The sequence below is a fragment of the Aquarana catesbeiana genome, linkage group LG07 (assembly GCF_042186555.1).
Source record: "Aquarana catesbeiana isolate 2022-GZ linkage group LG07, ASM4218655v1, whole genome shotgun sequence".
In the NCBI taxonomy this organism is placed as follows: domain Eukaryota; kingdom Metazoa; phylum Chordata; class Amphibia; order Anura; family Ranidae; genus Aquarana; species Aquarana catesbeiana.
This window is the reverse complement of record NC_133330.1, coordinates 3141951-3154318: the sequence shown is the minus strand read 5'-3', so window position 1 is coordinate 3154318 and position 12368 is coordinate 3141951. Positions and strand designations below refer to the sequence as shown.

Here is a 12368-nt window from a genome sequence, read left to right as displayed (position 1 = left end):
TTCTCAATCAATGGTGGGTAATCCAGATGGCTCTTTTCTTAATGGCAACTCAGCTCATTAATATCCAAAGAAACGGATCATCTCCCAGCTTGGCTCGAGATTCCATGAGTTCAGGACATGTAAATAATAAGTATAGAGACCATAGTGCTCTCCGTATACAAATTTATTCAAAGCCCCCAAACAGACAAGTTGCACTTATAAGATAAACACTTCTAAAATCACCTAAAAACCTCCAGAGTAGCCCCCCCCCCCCCCCGTGTCCACATACACAGTGCCTGGCTGGACGTGACTATCAGCTCCTCCCTTCTAGACGCGTATCGGCCAATCACAGGCCTTCCTCAGTAGATGTGGATACACTGATCACAAGAAGAGTTTTTCATGTTTTATTTCTTGATTTTTTCATTTTATGGACTATTCATTTATATGTAGGATTTATTTTATTTTAGATATTTGCACTTTATATTTATAATTTTATACATAGCGCTACATTTATTTATTTACTATCGATGATTCAGAATTTGCCACAGTGTACTGCCTCCTAACTAATCCCATCCCCCCACCACTGCCACTGATCCAATCAACCCCCCAGCATTGCCACTGATCACCCCCCCCCCAGCATTACCACTGATCCCGAGAGTCCTAGGATCCCTAGGAGTTTTCTGTCTATTGACAGGTCCCCTCACCTCCTCCCCAGTCCATGGTGTGCCGGCAGTGAAGAGATGACGTGCTGTAACCTTTAGCAACCAATCAGTGAGCAGTAATGATGTACACTAACCTCTTAAAACCAATCGTTGAGCGGTAAGGACATGCAGTAACCTCTAGGAACCAATCAGTGAGCAGTAATAATGTGGAGTAACCTCTAGCAACCAATTAGAGAATGGTATAGATGTCCAGTAACCTCTAGCAACCAATTAGAGAATGGTATAGATGTACAGTAATCTCTAGCAACCAATCAACAAACAGAAGTCTTGTGCTGTAACCTCTAGAAAATAAACAGTGAGGTTGGATTTGATGGACTTGTGTCTTTTTTCAACCTCACCTACTAGGTAACTATAATGTGTGCTGTAATCTCTAGCAGCCAGTCAGTGAGCGGTAGTGATACACTGTTACCACTGGCAACCAATCGCAATCACTGCCTGATCTCATTCAGTAAACTGATTTTGAGTCTAGCTGCTATTTATTGTATGTCTCAGAGCAGGTGGAAAGCGAAATTGCATGGAAGAGGGGGCCCAAGAAAATGTTTGCCCGGGGTCCAGTCAATATTAAAAATGGTTCTGCAGGGAGCTGAACAAAATGACTATTAAAAACCGCTACCCACTCCCTCTTATTGCAGAGCCCTTTCAGAGGTTCCGTAAATGCCTGAGTCTTCACGAAGTTAGATCTGCAAGGTCAAAAATATGAAAATGGGAATCCCATTAGGATAACACTTAGTAGCACTCACCACATATATATAAGTGAGGTGTGATCAAAATACCATACTAAGAAAAAAATGAAAAATAAAAAACGAAATGACCAAAACACACCGAGAAGAGAAAGGAAACTACAAAATGATTTATTGTTGAATTGAATTATTAGACCCCTCCATTTGCGGGCTTCCTCGCTCATCCATGTGGGATTGTATACTGTTTACAGGGAGGGTATAGATAGTTTGGTGGGATTCCTTACTTTTGGTATTCCCACTATATCCATCTTTAAGGGGTGGTTGTGTACACTTTTTTTGTGTTTAGCTTTCTACAGCTAATAAATAATTTTGTAGTTTACTTTTCTCGGTGTGTTTTGGTCATTTAGTTTTTTATTTTTCATTTTTTCTTAGAACTGCGAGGTGCCTACAACCAGATTCGCATTCGTGAAGGTGACGAATGGAAGACGGCATTTAGAACACGATTTTGAATACTTAGTAATGCCATTTGGTCTCTGTAACGCACCGGCCACCTCCCAGGATCTAGTGAATGACATCTTTTGGGAGTTCCTGGATGACATTCTCATTTTTTTTCAGCTACCTTAGAGCTCCATAGATCACATGTGGAAAAGGGTGTTGTCAACTTTGAGGAAACATGGACTATATGTAAAGGCCGAAAAGTGTAACTTTGAGAAAATGCCAATCCAGTTCTTGGGGCTTATCATTTCTACAGAAGAAGTCGCCATGGATCCACAAAAAGTCAAGGCTATCATGGACTGGTCCACTCCCATAGATAAGAAGGTGGTACAAAGGTTTGTTGGGTTCGCAAACTTCTACAGAAGATTCCTAAAGAACTTTTCTGCCATAATCTCACCTATCACCCAAGTCACCCACCAGCATACCTGATTTCAGTGGTCACCTGAAGCCCAGGAAGCCTTTGACGAACTAAAGTCCCTGTTTACTTCCACTCCAGTTCTCCAGCACCCCGATCCTGCTTCCCCCTACGTTTTGGAGGTTGATGCTTTAGAAGTAGCCACAGGGGCAGTCCTGTCACAACATCAGGGATCCAAGGCATTACTCCAGCCTGTTGCCTTTTCTTCTTGCAAAATGACTCAGCCGGAAAGGAACTATGACGTTGGGGACTGACAACTCTTGGCCATAAAAATAGCTCTGGAGGAGTGGAGATACCTTTTGGAAGGAGCCGTGCACCCCATTATGATTTTCACTGACCATATAAATCTGGAATATCTTCGAACAGCCAAACGTCTAAGACCCCGACAGACTCGTTGGGCATTGTTTTTCTCCAGATTCAATTTCCATATCACCTATTGGCCAGGGTCAAAGAATGAAAAAGTCAATGCTCTATCTCGGATGTTTCCCGACACCCCAGAGGTAACAATACCTGACACAATTCTGCCAAGCCAGAACTTCTTGTTACTTCAACATGAATTGAAGGCATCAATTGAACAAGCCTCCATCCAATGCATTGAATCAGAAGCTTCCTCCCTAAGAAACCAAGAGGGGTTCTTGTGGCAACAGGATAAGATCTTTGTCCCACAACAAACCAGACTACAGGATTTGAAGACATTCCCTGACCATCAACTTGCTGGGCATTTCGGGGCTCGAAAGACAACAGAACTCATTCAAAGGTCCTTTTGGTGGCCCATCTTGAAACTGGATTGTAGGAGGTATGTGAATTTCTGTGCCATCTGTCAGCGTAATAAGGGGTCCAACGCCAAGACTTGGGGTCTTTTGAGGCCATTACCGGTCCCAAAACAGCCATGGAAGAGAATTTCAATGAACTTTATAGTGGACTTGCCCCCCATCAGAAGGGCACACAACTATTTTTGTAGTTGTGAATTGCTTGTCCAATATGGCCAGTTTCCTGTCTATGATAGGCACACCTTCAGCTGTGGATACAGTAAATCTCTTCATTAAAGAAATATTCAGATTGTACGGCCTTCCTGACAGCATTGTTTCTGATAGAGGGGTCCAGTTTACTTCCAGATTTGGGAAAAGTCTTTGCAGAAGTTTGGCAATACACGTATGCTTGTCCGCTGCCTATCATCCACAAAGTAATGGGCAAACCGAAAGAACCAATCAAACTCTGGTGCAGTATCTAAGGTGCTTTTGTTCTTTTTCCCAAGATGATTGGCTCTCTTTACTCCCATGTGCTGAATTTGTATACAATAATGCAGCAACCAATCAGTCACCCTTTTGGGCGAACTATGGATTTCATCCTTCATTCCTGCCCAACACCGTCCCCGAAGCCTCAGTACCAGCACTTTAGGATCGCATAACATTTATCCAGACGAATTACCAAACACTCCGAGAAACTATGCAGAAAGTTTAAGAGGACTTCAAAAGACAATATGATAGAGGAAGAAGAAGCAGTCCTAGCTTCAAGGTTGGAGACAAGGTATGGCTCTCTTCTGTTAACCTCAAATTGTCTCATCCTTCCAGGAAATTGGGGCCAAGGTTTGTCGGGCCATTCGAGGTCAAGAGGGAAGTTAATCCTGTGGCATTCGAACTGGCGCTGCCGAGATCGTATGAGATGTTTCATATCTCTCTGCTTAAACCAGCCATACCAAGCCCTTTTCCCAGGAGAGATGATGTGCCACCTCTTCCAGTCTCGTTGGGGGATGAACCAGAATTTGATGTAGAAGCCATCCTGGACTGTCGGAAGAGAGGTAGGCTAAACCAATTTCTTATCAAATGGAAGAGTTATTCAGCAGAAGAGAACTCTTGGGAACCAGCAGGTAACATACATGCCTCTAGACTGTTTCAGGAGTTCTGGGATCAATATCCTGAAAAGTGGGCTTGTTTGGGCATCCAGACGCTGCCCCTTGGGGGGGCACTGTCAGGGAAACAGGCAAAGACCTAGTAATCTTGCCAATAGCTGTCATGGCCACATGGAAACATGCATTAGTACTGTGTGTACATCGGAAGTACTGGCATACGCGATGGTGCAAACGCGTGCAACGTGACAGATACTGACATCTCCTGGCCTATTTAAACCTGCTACTGACAATGGTGCATTGCCGAATTATTATCATCAGCTTCCAACCGTGTTCCTGTGCATCCTGATTGAACTCCTGTTATTGACCCGGCTTGCTCTGACCTGTGATCCTGATCTCCTGATTTACCCTTGGCTTGTACTTCTGACTTCTCTCCAGCGTGTTTGACCTTGGCTTGGCTTACCGACTCTGCTACAGATTCATCTCATCGTGTATGACCCCGGCTTATCCAGTCTCCTTACCGGAACTGAACTCATCGTGTATGACCCCTGGCCTGTTTCCAGTTTGCTACTCTGTCAAGTTGCCTGGTATTTTCCAAGAATCTATCTATCCTTTCATGTTATCTGCCACCATTAGACACGAGCAATGTTCTGAAAAGTTTTATCTATCTAGCCATATTTTATGTTTCTTCTTTCTTTGAGGAAGAAGAATTTGAGGTAGAAGACATCCTGGACTGTCGGAAGAGAGGTAGGCAAAAACTATTTCTTATCAAATGGAAGGGTTATTCATCAGAAGAGAACTCTTGGGAACCAGCAGGTAACATACATGTCTATAGACTGTAACAGGAGTTCCGGGATAGATATCCTGAAAAGTGGGCTTGTTTGGGCATATGGAGGCTGCCCCTTGGGGGGGGCACTGTCAGGGAAACAGGCAAAGACCTGGTAATCTTGCCAATAGCTGTCATGGCAGCATCGGACGTGCTTCTTTCTTTCTATCTCTCCAATTTCTATCCATCTTTTCATATTATCTGCCAAAGTTCTAAAAAGTTCTATTTATCAATCTAGCTATATTTTATCTTATTGTATCTTTCTTTCTTTCTTTCTTTCTTTCTTTCTTTCTTTCTTTCTTTCTTTCTTTCTTTCTTTCTTTCTTTCTTTCTTTCTTTCTTTCTCCCAAAAAAAAAAAAAACATTTTCAGAATCCTCCTTCTGTTCTGTATCATACAATTTATTTCGCTTTAAGGAAGTTATTGCAAACAAAATATTCCTAAAGAGAGATGTCAGAATTGTACGAAGCAAGGTGCGGAGGGTGGGGGAGGGGTTGATGAACATTTCACAATCTCTGGTTTTGGTTGGGTAACAAACTTCTCTTTTATCACTGTCAATGAACCTTCTGCTGCAAACATATTGTCAGAGCGCTCATCACAGCGGCAGAGAGTGGAGAGGAATACTGGAGGAGAGAAGAGTCGGGAGTGTGCAGAGATCTGTATGTAGATTCAAATGTATCCATTATTATTATTATTTTTATTACCTATTATATATAATAATAATAATTATTAATAATAATAATAATGTTATTATGATTATTGTTATTATCAATATTATTATTATTATTATTATTATTATTATTATTATTATTATTAATAATAATAATGTTATTATTTCTTATCGTTGTTATTATTCTGTTCTTTTTGTTTTATTGATTGTTTTACACTTTCTGAGTTGTACAAATATGATTTTTTACATTTATTTTTTTCTAATTCTTCACTCATTGATCCTTTAATTCACTTACATTTGGAATGTCTAAATTCTGATTCATCCCAGTGCTTTGCATATGACTTATCTGTGAGCGTTTCCTGGATGATTACCGTAAATTGTGATTTCTTGTTACAATTTCACAACTTTGCCCCGGGGGCGAGTTTTGTCTCCTCTGGAAGTCCTCTAGGTTGTTAAAATGTTTTAATTTTTGGGAAGGAGTTGGGAGAGGTTACAACTTCTGTTTTGGGCTGCTGTCAGAGTCCCCGCTGTCCCTGCTGTTGGTGTCCCTGCTGTCAGTGTCCCTGCTGTCAGAGTCCCCGCTGTCCCTGCTGTCGGTGTCCCTGCTGTCAGAGTCCCCGCTGTCCCTGCTGTCGGTGTCCCTGCTGTCAGAGTCCCCGCTGTCCCTGCTGTTGGTGTCCCTGCTGTCGGTGCCCCGCTGTCAGAGTCCTCGCTGTCCCTGCTGTCTTTGTCCCTGCTGTCGTTGTCCCTGCTGTCGGAGTCCCCGCTGTCAGAGTCCTCACTGTCCCTGCTGTCATTGTCCCTGCTGTCGTTGTCCCTGCTGTCGGAGTCCCTGCTGTCTTTGTCCCTGCTGTCGGAGTCCCCACTGTCAGAGTCCTCGCTGTCCCTGCTGTCGGTGTCCCCGCTGTCGGTGTCCCTACTGTCTTTGTCCCTGCTGTAGTTGTCCCTGCTGTCTTTGTCCCTGCTGCCGGTGTCCCTGCTGTCGGAGATTCCCACTCATTTTTTGTCCTAGTAGTGAAAATTCCAAAACGTTCAACGGGAATAGAGGGAGAAGCTTCCAGTGGGGACACATATCCGAGAAGGCGTTACCCTAATTTTGGAGAGAATTCTTCTTACTTCCTGTTGCTTCTACAGGGCAGGAAGTGGAAAGAAATCTCCCCTATATCAGGATTGATTGATTTACATATTTAGCTATCTGTGTAATGTTGGGGGTGAATCCCCTTTACCCCCTGTGCAGGAGACTCTTAGACTTCGGTTTAATTGGGCAAAATAAAAACCAAAGAATGAAAGGGGCGGGGCCAGGGACAGTCAGGCTGTGGAGGAAAAAGCTAGATAATGCTGGATGGGATCCAGAAAATGAGGCGGGACTCTATTTGACTGGCTGCAGCTTCTAATGCACATGGTGAGACACTCACAGTGTGCGGTGACATCAGAGGAAGTCATTTCAGTCCAGGAGAGGAGCTGGTACACCTGGGGCTGTTGTTAGAAATCATATTTAGCTGATGAGGCCTGGGCCCAGTACCACAGGACCGGTTGTACTGCCTTGTCAGCGGCCCGGGTACACCTGTGCAAGACTGAAGGGGGGCGGAGGGAGGATATAATATTACAGTCATCTTGTTTTCACTGATTTCAGTGTGTTGTTGTCAGAAACCATGAACCAGACCGAGACAGAAGTACAGTAAAATCACACTTGTTTATTAATAAAAATAAAAAGGTAAATAGAGTAAGCGTAGTCAAAGCATAGCCAGAGTCCAGCAGCCAGATCGGGTAATCAGCCAAGCCAGAAGTCAGGGATCCAAGTAGAGGAACAGCAAGCAGGATAAGGAGCCAGAAGGGATGTCAGCAAAGCCAGTCTTTAAACAGGAACACAGGAGATGGTTTCTTGTAATGTGACCAAGGCGAAGGCAGAGATCAAGTGAGCTTGAGATCTTTAAGTAGACGGGACTGACGAGCAGATCCACAACAGCTGGTTAACTGTGGAGAGAGATGGAAGCTGGCAATTAGCCGACAGCTGAGCGGCCAACTCAGAGAAGGAAGGGCTGAGCCCAGTCTGACAGTTGTACTTTAGCATTCAGCACTAGAATATCAAATTCTGATTGGCTGAGCCGCACACACATTGTTTTGTAGCTGTCCCCCCTCTGACCCGGTGAGGACAGTCCTCTCCTGATAATATCAGACCTTCCAGGAAGGCCGTGGACTGATCTCTGACCCCGTGAGGACCGTCCTCTCCTGATAATATCATACCTTCCAGGAAGGCTGAGGTCTGATCTCTGACCCGGTGAGGACCGTCCTCTCCTGATAATATCAGACCTTCCAGGAAGGCCGTGGTCTGATCTCTGACCCGGTGAGGACCGTCCTCTCCTGATAATATCAGACCTTCCAGGAAGGCTGAGGTCTGATCTCTGACCCGGTGAGGACCGTCCTCTCCTGATAATATCAGACCTTCCAGGAAGGCTGAGGTCTGATCTCTGACCCGGTGAGGACCGTCCACTCCTGATAATATCAGACTTTCCAGGAAGGCTGAGGTCTGATCTCTGACCTGGTGAGGACCGTCCTCTCCCGATAATATCAGACTTTCCAGGAAGGCTGAGGTCTGATATCTGACTCAGTGAGGACCGTCCTCTCCCGATAATATCAGACCTTCCAGGAAGGCTGAGGTCTGATCTCTGACCCGGTGAGGACCGTCCTCTCCCGATAATATCAGACCTTCCAGGAAGGCTGAGGTCTGATCTCTGACCCGGTGAGGACCGTCCTCTCCTGATAATATCAGACCTTCCAGGAAGGCTGAGGTCTGATTTCCGACTCAGTGAGGACCGTCCTCTCCCGATAATATCAGACTTTCCAGGAAGGCCGAGGTCTGATCTCTGACCCAGTGAGGACCGTCCTCTCCCGATAATATCAGACCTTCCAGGAAGGCTGAGGTCTGATCTCTGACCTGGTGAGGACCGTCCTCTCCCGATAATATCAGACCTTCCAGGAAGGCTGAGGTCTGATCTCTGACTCAGTGAGGACCGTCCTCTCCCGATAATATCAGACTTTCCAGGAAGGCTGAGGTCTGATCTCTGACCCGGTGAGGACCGTCCTCTCCCGATAATATCAGAGCTTCCAGGAAGGCTGAGGTCTGATCTCTGACCCGGTGAGGACCGTCCTCTCCCGATAATATCAGAGCTTCCAGGAAGGCTGAGGTCTGATCTCTGACTCAGTGAGGACCGTCCTCTCCCGATAATATCAGACCTTCCAGGAAGGCTGAGGTCTGATCTCTGACCCGGTGAGGACCGTCCTCTCCTGATAATATCAGACCTTCCAGGAAGGCTGAGGTCTGATCTCTGACTCAGTGAGGACCGTCCTCTCCCGATAATATCAGACTTTCCAAGAAGGCTGAGGTCTGATCTCCGACTCAGTGAGGACCGTCCTCTCCTGATAATATCAGACCTTCCAGGAAGGCTGAGGTCTGATCTCTGACCCGGTGATGACCGTCCTCTCCCGATAATATCAGAGCTTCCAGGAAGGCTCTGACCCGGCCGAATATACAGAATACCTTTAACTAGTGAGTCCCCTGAGCCGGTCATAGTGTGCGGCTGGTGGGTGTTTTATGACTTCTATTCTGATAAATCACAAAAACTTTCCTTCATTACAGTTCATGGTGATGTCAGTGGCAGTTAGAGAGTTCCCACAAAGTGTCAGATTATCCGCCACAACTATCGCAGTCCTGCTATAAGTCGCTGATCTCCCCCATTAGTAGTATAATATAAAAAAATAAATAAAAATCTCAGTATATATCCAATAGTTTTTAGACGCTATCAGTGGCGGTTGGTGCTAAAAAATTTTTTGTCAGGGTGCAAACAAGCCCCTCCAGCCTGGACTGTCTCGGCTCCTCTGATACCCAAAGGTTTCAGTGTTCCAAATCTTCAGCCTCCTGATCAGTGGCCGCTGGTGTTTTTTTCTTTTGGGGGGGTGGCAAACAGCCACCCCCCCGGTCAGTTGTCAGCGGCAACCCCTCCCCGGGAGGACAGTCGGGACATCAAAGCCCCGCACTTACCCCACCTAGGATGCGGGCGGCTTTATTCTTCCTCCTGTGGTGTGGATTATGGCGCCTTCCACCGTGCATCCCCCTCCTCCTTCTTCTAGGCGTCCAATAGGATCGCCCGACGTTTCAGCCAATCAGGAAACGGGTATCAGACCCGCGCTTCCTGATTGGCCCGAGAGGCGATTCATATCAATATTAATTTGCTTTTCTAACACACCTGGGTGGTCTCCGGGTGCAATGCTCTGCGCCACGATCCCACCCTATTTTGTAGCCTATTAGAGACTCTGGCTCTAATCAGGTGCTTCAAAAAAACACCCCCGCCATAGGAATTCAAGCATCCGGCATCCTAAAAGGGGCCGGACGCATGAATGGGGGGTGGCCGCAGTGGTCGTGGATAGATTCATGCCATTCATGAATCTATCCATTAACCATATAGGGGGGTGGCGTGGACAGAGGGGGCAGCTCCCATACGCCCTTAATGGACGGCCCACCCCTGCTTCTAATTGGCCCGGGACAAGCAACCAGAAGTGACACAATGGCAAATTTTGATTCGCTATAATCAAAAGTGGGAGGCTTCAGGGCACAGTGCTCTGTGCCTCGAGGACAACGTAAAACAAGCCAATGAGAGCCTCGGGCTCCAATCACGTGCTTGTTATAAAACAGAGGGACCTAATAGACTTCTATTAGTCCGGCGCCCCGCATGGCGCACACACATAGAACGATTTATTTTTAAATAAATGATGATATAACTAACAATTTTTAACTTTAAGATGTTAAAAAATGTTAGTCATATTATCATTTATTAAAAATAAATTATTCTATGATTAGCTTTCCTATTCGTCAAAATTTGGGGGGGGCGGTGCCTCTGAGCCCCTTATGGACCGGCCGCCACTGGCCGCTATAACACACAAACCAATCATTATACACTTATTATACAATTATTCTCGCAAACCAAGGATTTACTGTACATTGTTTCATGTTTGGATGACACAATTTGCTACTCTTTTAGATTGATACTGTTTGTGTGAATTGTTGCAGCTGCTGAACAAAAAGTGTCGTCATTATCTGTCAGTCTGCTTTTCATCCTGAACCCTTCGCTCTCAGCATAGCCCGGGTTATTTATCCCTTTCATGCCCAAGACTATTTCTGACATTTGTTGCTTACAAGTTAAATTCCATATTTTTTGCTAGAAAATTACTTAGAATCCCCAAACATTATAGATATATTTTTTTTAAGCAGAGACCCTAGAGAATAAAATGGCCATTGTTTTAATAGTCAAATTTGCGTACGGTCAGCGCTAAGGGGATAAATAGAGGTTTTGCTATCTGTATCTTGAATAACTGCCATATTGGTGGCCCTGGTAACAGAAGGAAATGCGTTTTATATCTGGTAAAGTAACCTCAAAATATGGGCCACAGATGGGCAAAAAAAAAAAAATCTGACCGGAGATTTGCCTATAGTTCTACTTGACCAGGCCTATATTTTAAACATTGTTTTTACAAGTTAATATCAATTTTTTTTTTGCTAGAAAATTACTTGGAACCCCCAAACATTATATATATATTTTTTTTCAGACACCCTAGAGAATAAAATGGCGGTCGTTGCAATACTTTCTGTCACACCGTATTTGCGCTGCGGCCTTACAAGCGCAATTTTTTGGGAAAAAAAATACACTTTCTTTAAAATTAAAAACTAGACAAACAGTAAAGTTTGCCCAATTTTTTTTTTCATATTGTGAAAGATAATGTTGCGTTGAGTAAATTGATACCCAACATGTCACGCTTCAAAATTGCGCCCGTTCCTGGAATGGCGACAAACTTTGACCCTTAAAAATCTCCATAGGCAACATTTAAAAATCTCTACAGGTTACCAGTTTTGAGTTACAGAGGAGGTCTAGGGCTAGAATTATTGCTCTCGCTCTAATGATCGCGGCGATACTTCACATGTGTGGTTTGAACACCGTTCACATATGCGGGTGCGACTTACATAATGTCTTCTCTCCTGCGCGTGAGCTCGGCGGGACGGGGCGCTTACAATTTTTTTTCTTATTTATTTTACTTTTTATTTTTTATTTTTACACTGTCCATTTAAAAAAAAAAAAAAAAAATGGTCACTTTTCTTCCTTTTACAAGGAATGTAAACATCCCTTTTAATAGAAAAAAGCATGACAGGACCTCTTATATATGAGATCTGGGGTCAAAAAGACTTCAGATCTCATATTTACACTGAAATGCAATAAAATAAATAAATAAATAAATAAATAAATAAATGTATTTTTTTAAAGAAAACCTTTCCCCTTTCGGAGCATTGGGCGGAAGTGACATCCCGTCTGTCATCCAAAGTTATGGATTGTTTTTGGCTATGTTCAGTATGTGGACAGTGTCCCCTCTGATGACATTCGGAGGGACTTCCCCACAATACATTGTTGGCCAATTTCCTGGCTGAACTTCAATTTCCCAACAAAACCCAACCAATGAATGGGGCAGATTGACGCACACATTTTGGGAAGTTTCAGAATAGTGATCATAGTAGAGAGGGAACTCAGATTTGGCCTTATTTAACCTTCCAGGGCGAGAGCTCCAGCACCTGCCATTGCCAACCTCTCACCTTGCAAATGCTGGTTGCCTGGCTGCCATGCTGATCCTCTGGCTTCAGTACTTCTGCTCCCTGCAGACTATTGGGGGCTAAACCCAAAACTGTGGTGCCGCC

General features: G+C 44.5%; 1 protein-coding gene across 1 annotated transcript in view; it reads left to right on the top strand.

The window, feature by feature from the left end:
• Positions 1 to 4736: 4736 nt before the first annotated feature.
• The window catches only part of IL5RA (interleukin 5 receptor subunit alpha), a gene marked incomplete in the record, with an annotated part of 42438 nt that continues 34806 nt past the window's right edge, over positions 4737 to 12368 (top strand). Inside the window, 2 exon segments of the mRNA XM_073591525.1 lie at positions 4737 to 4884; positions 5550 to 5621.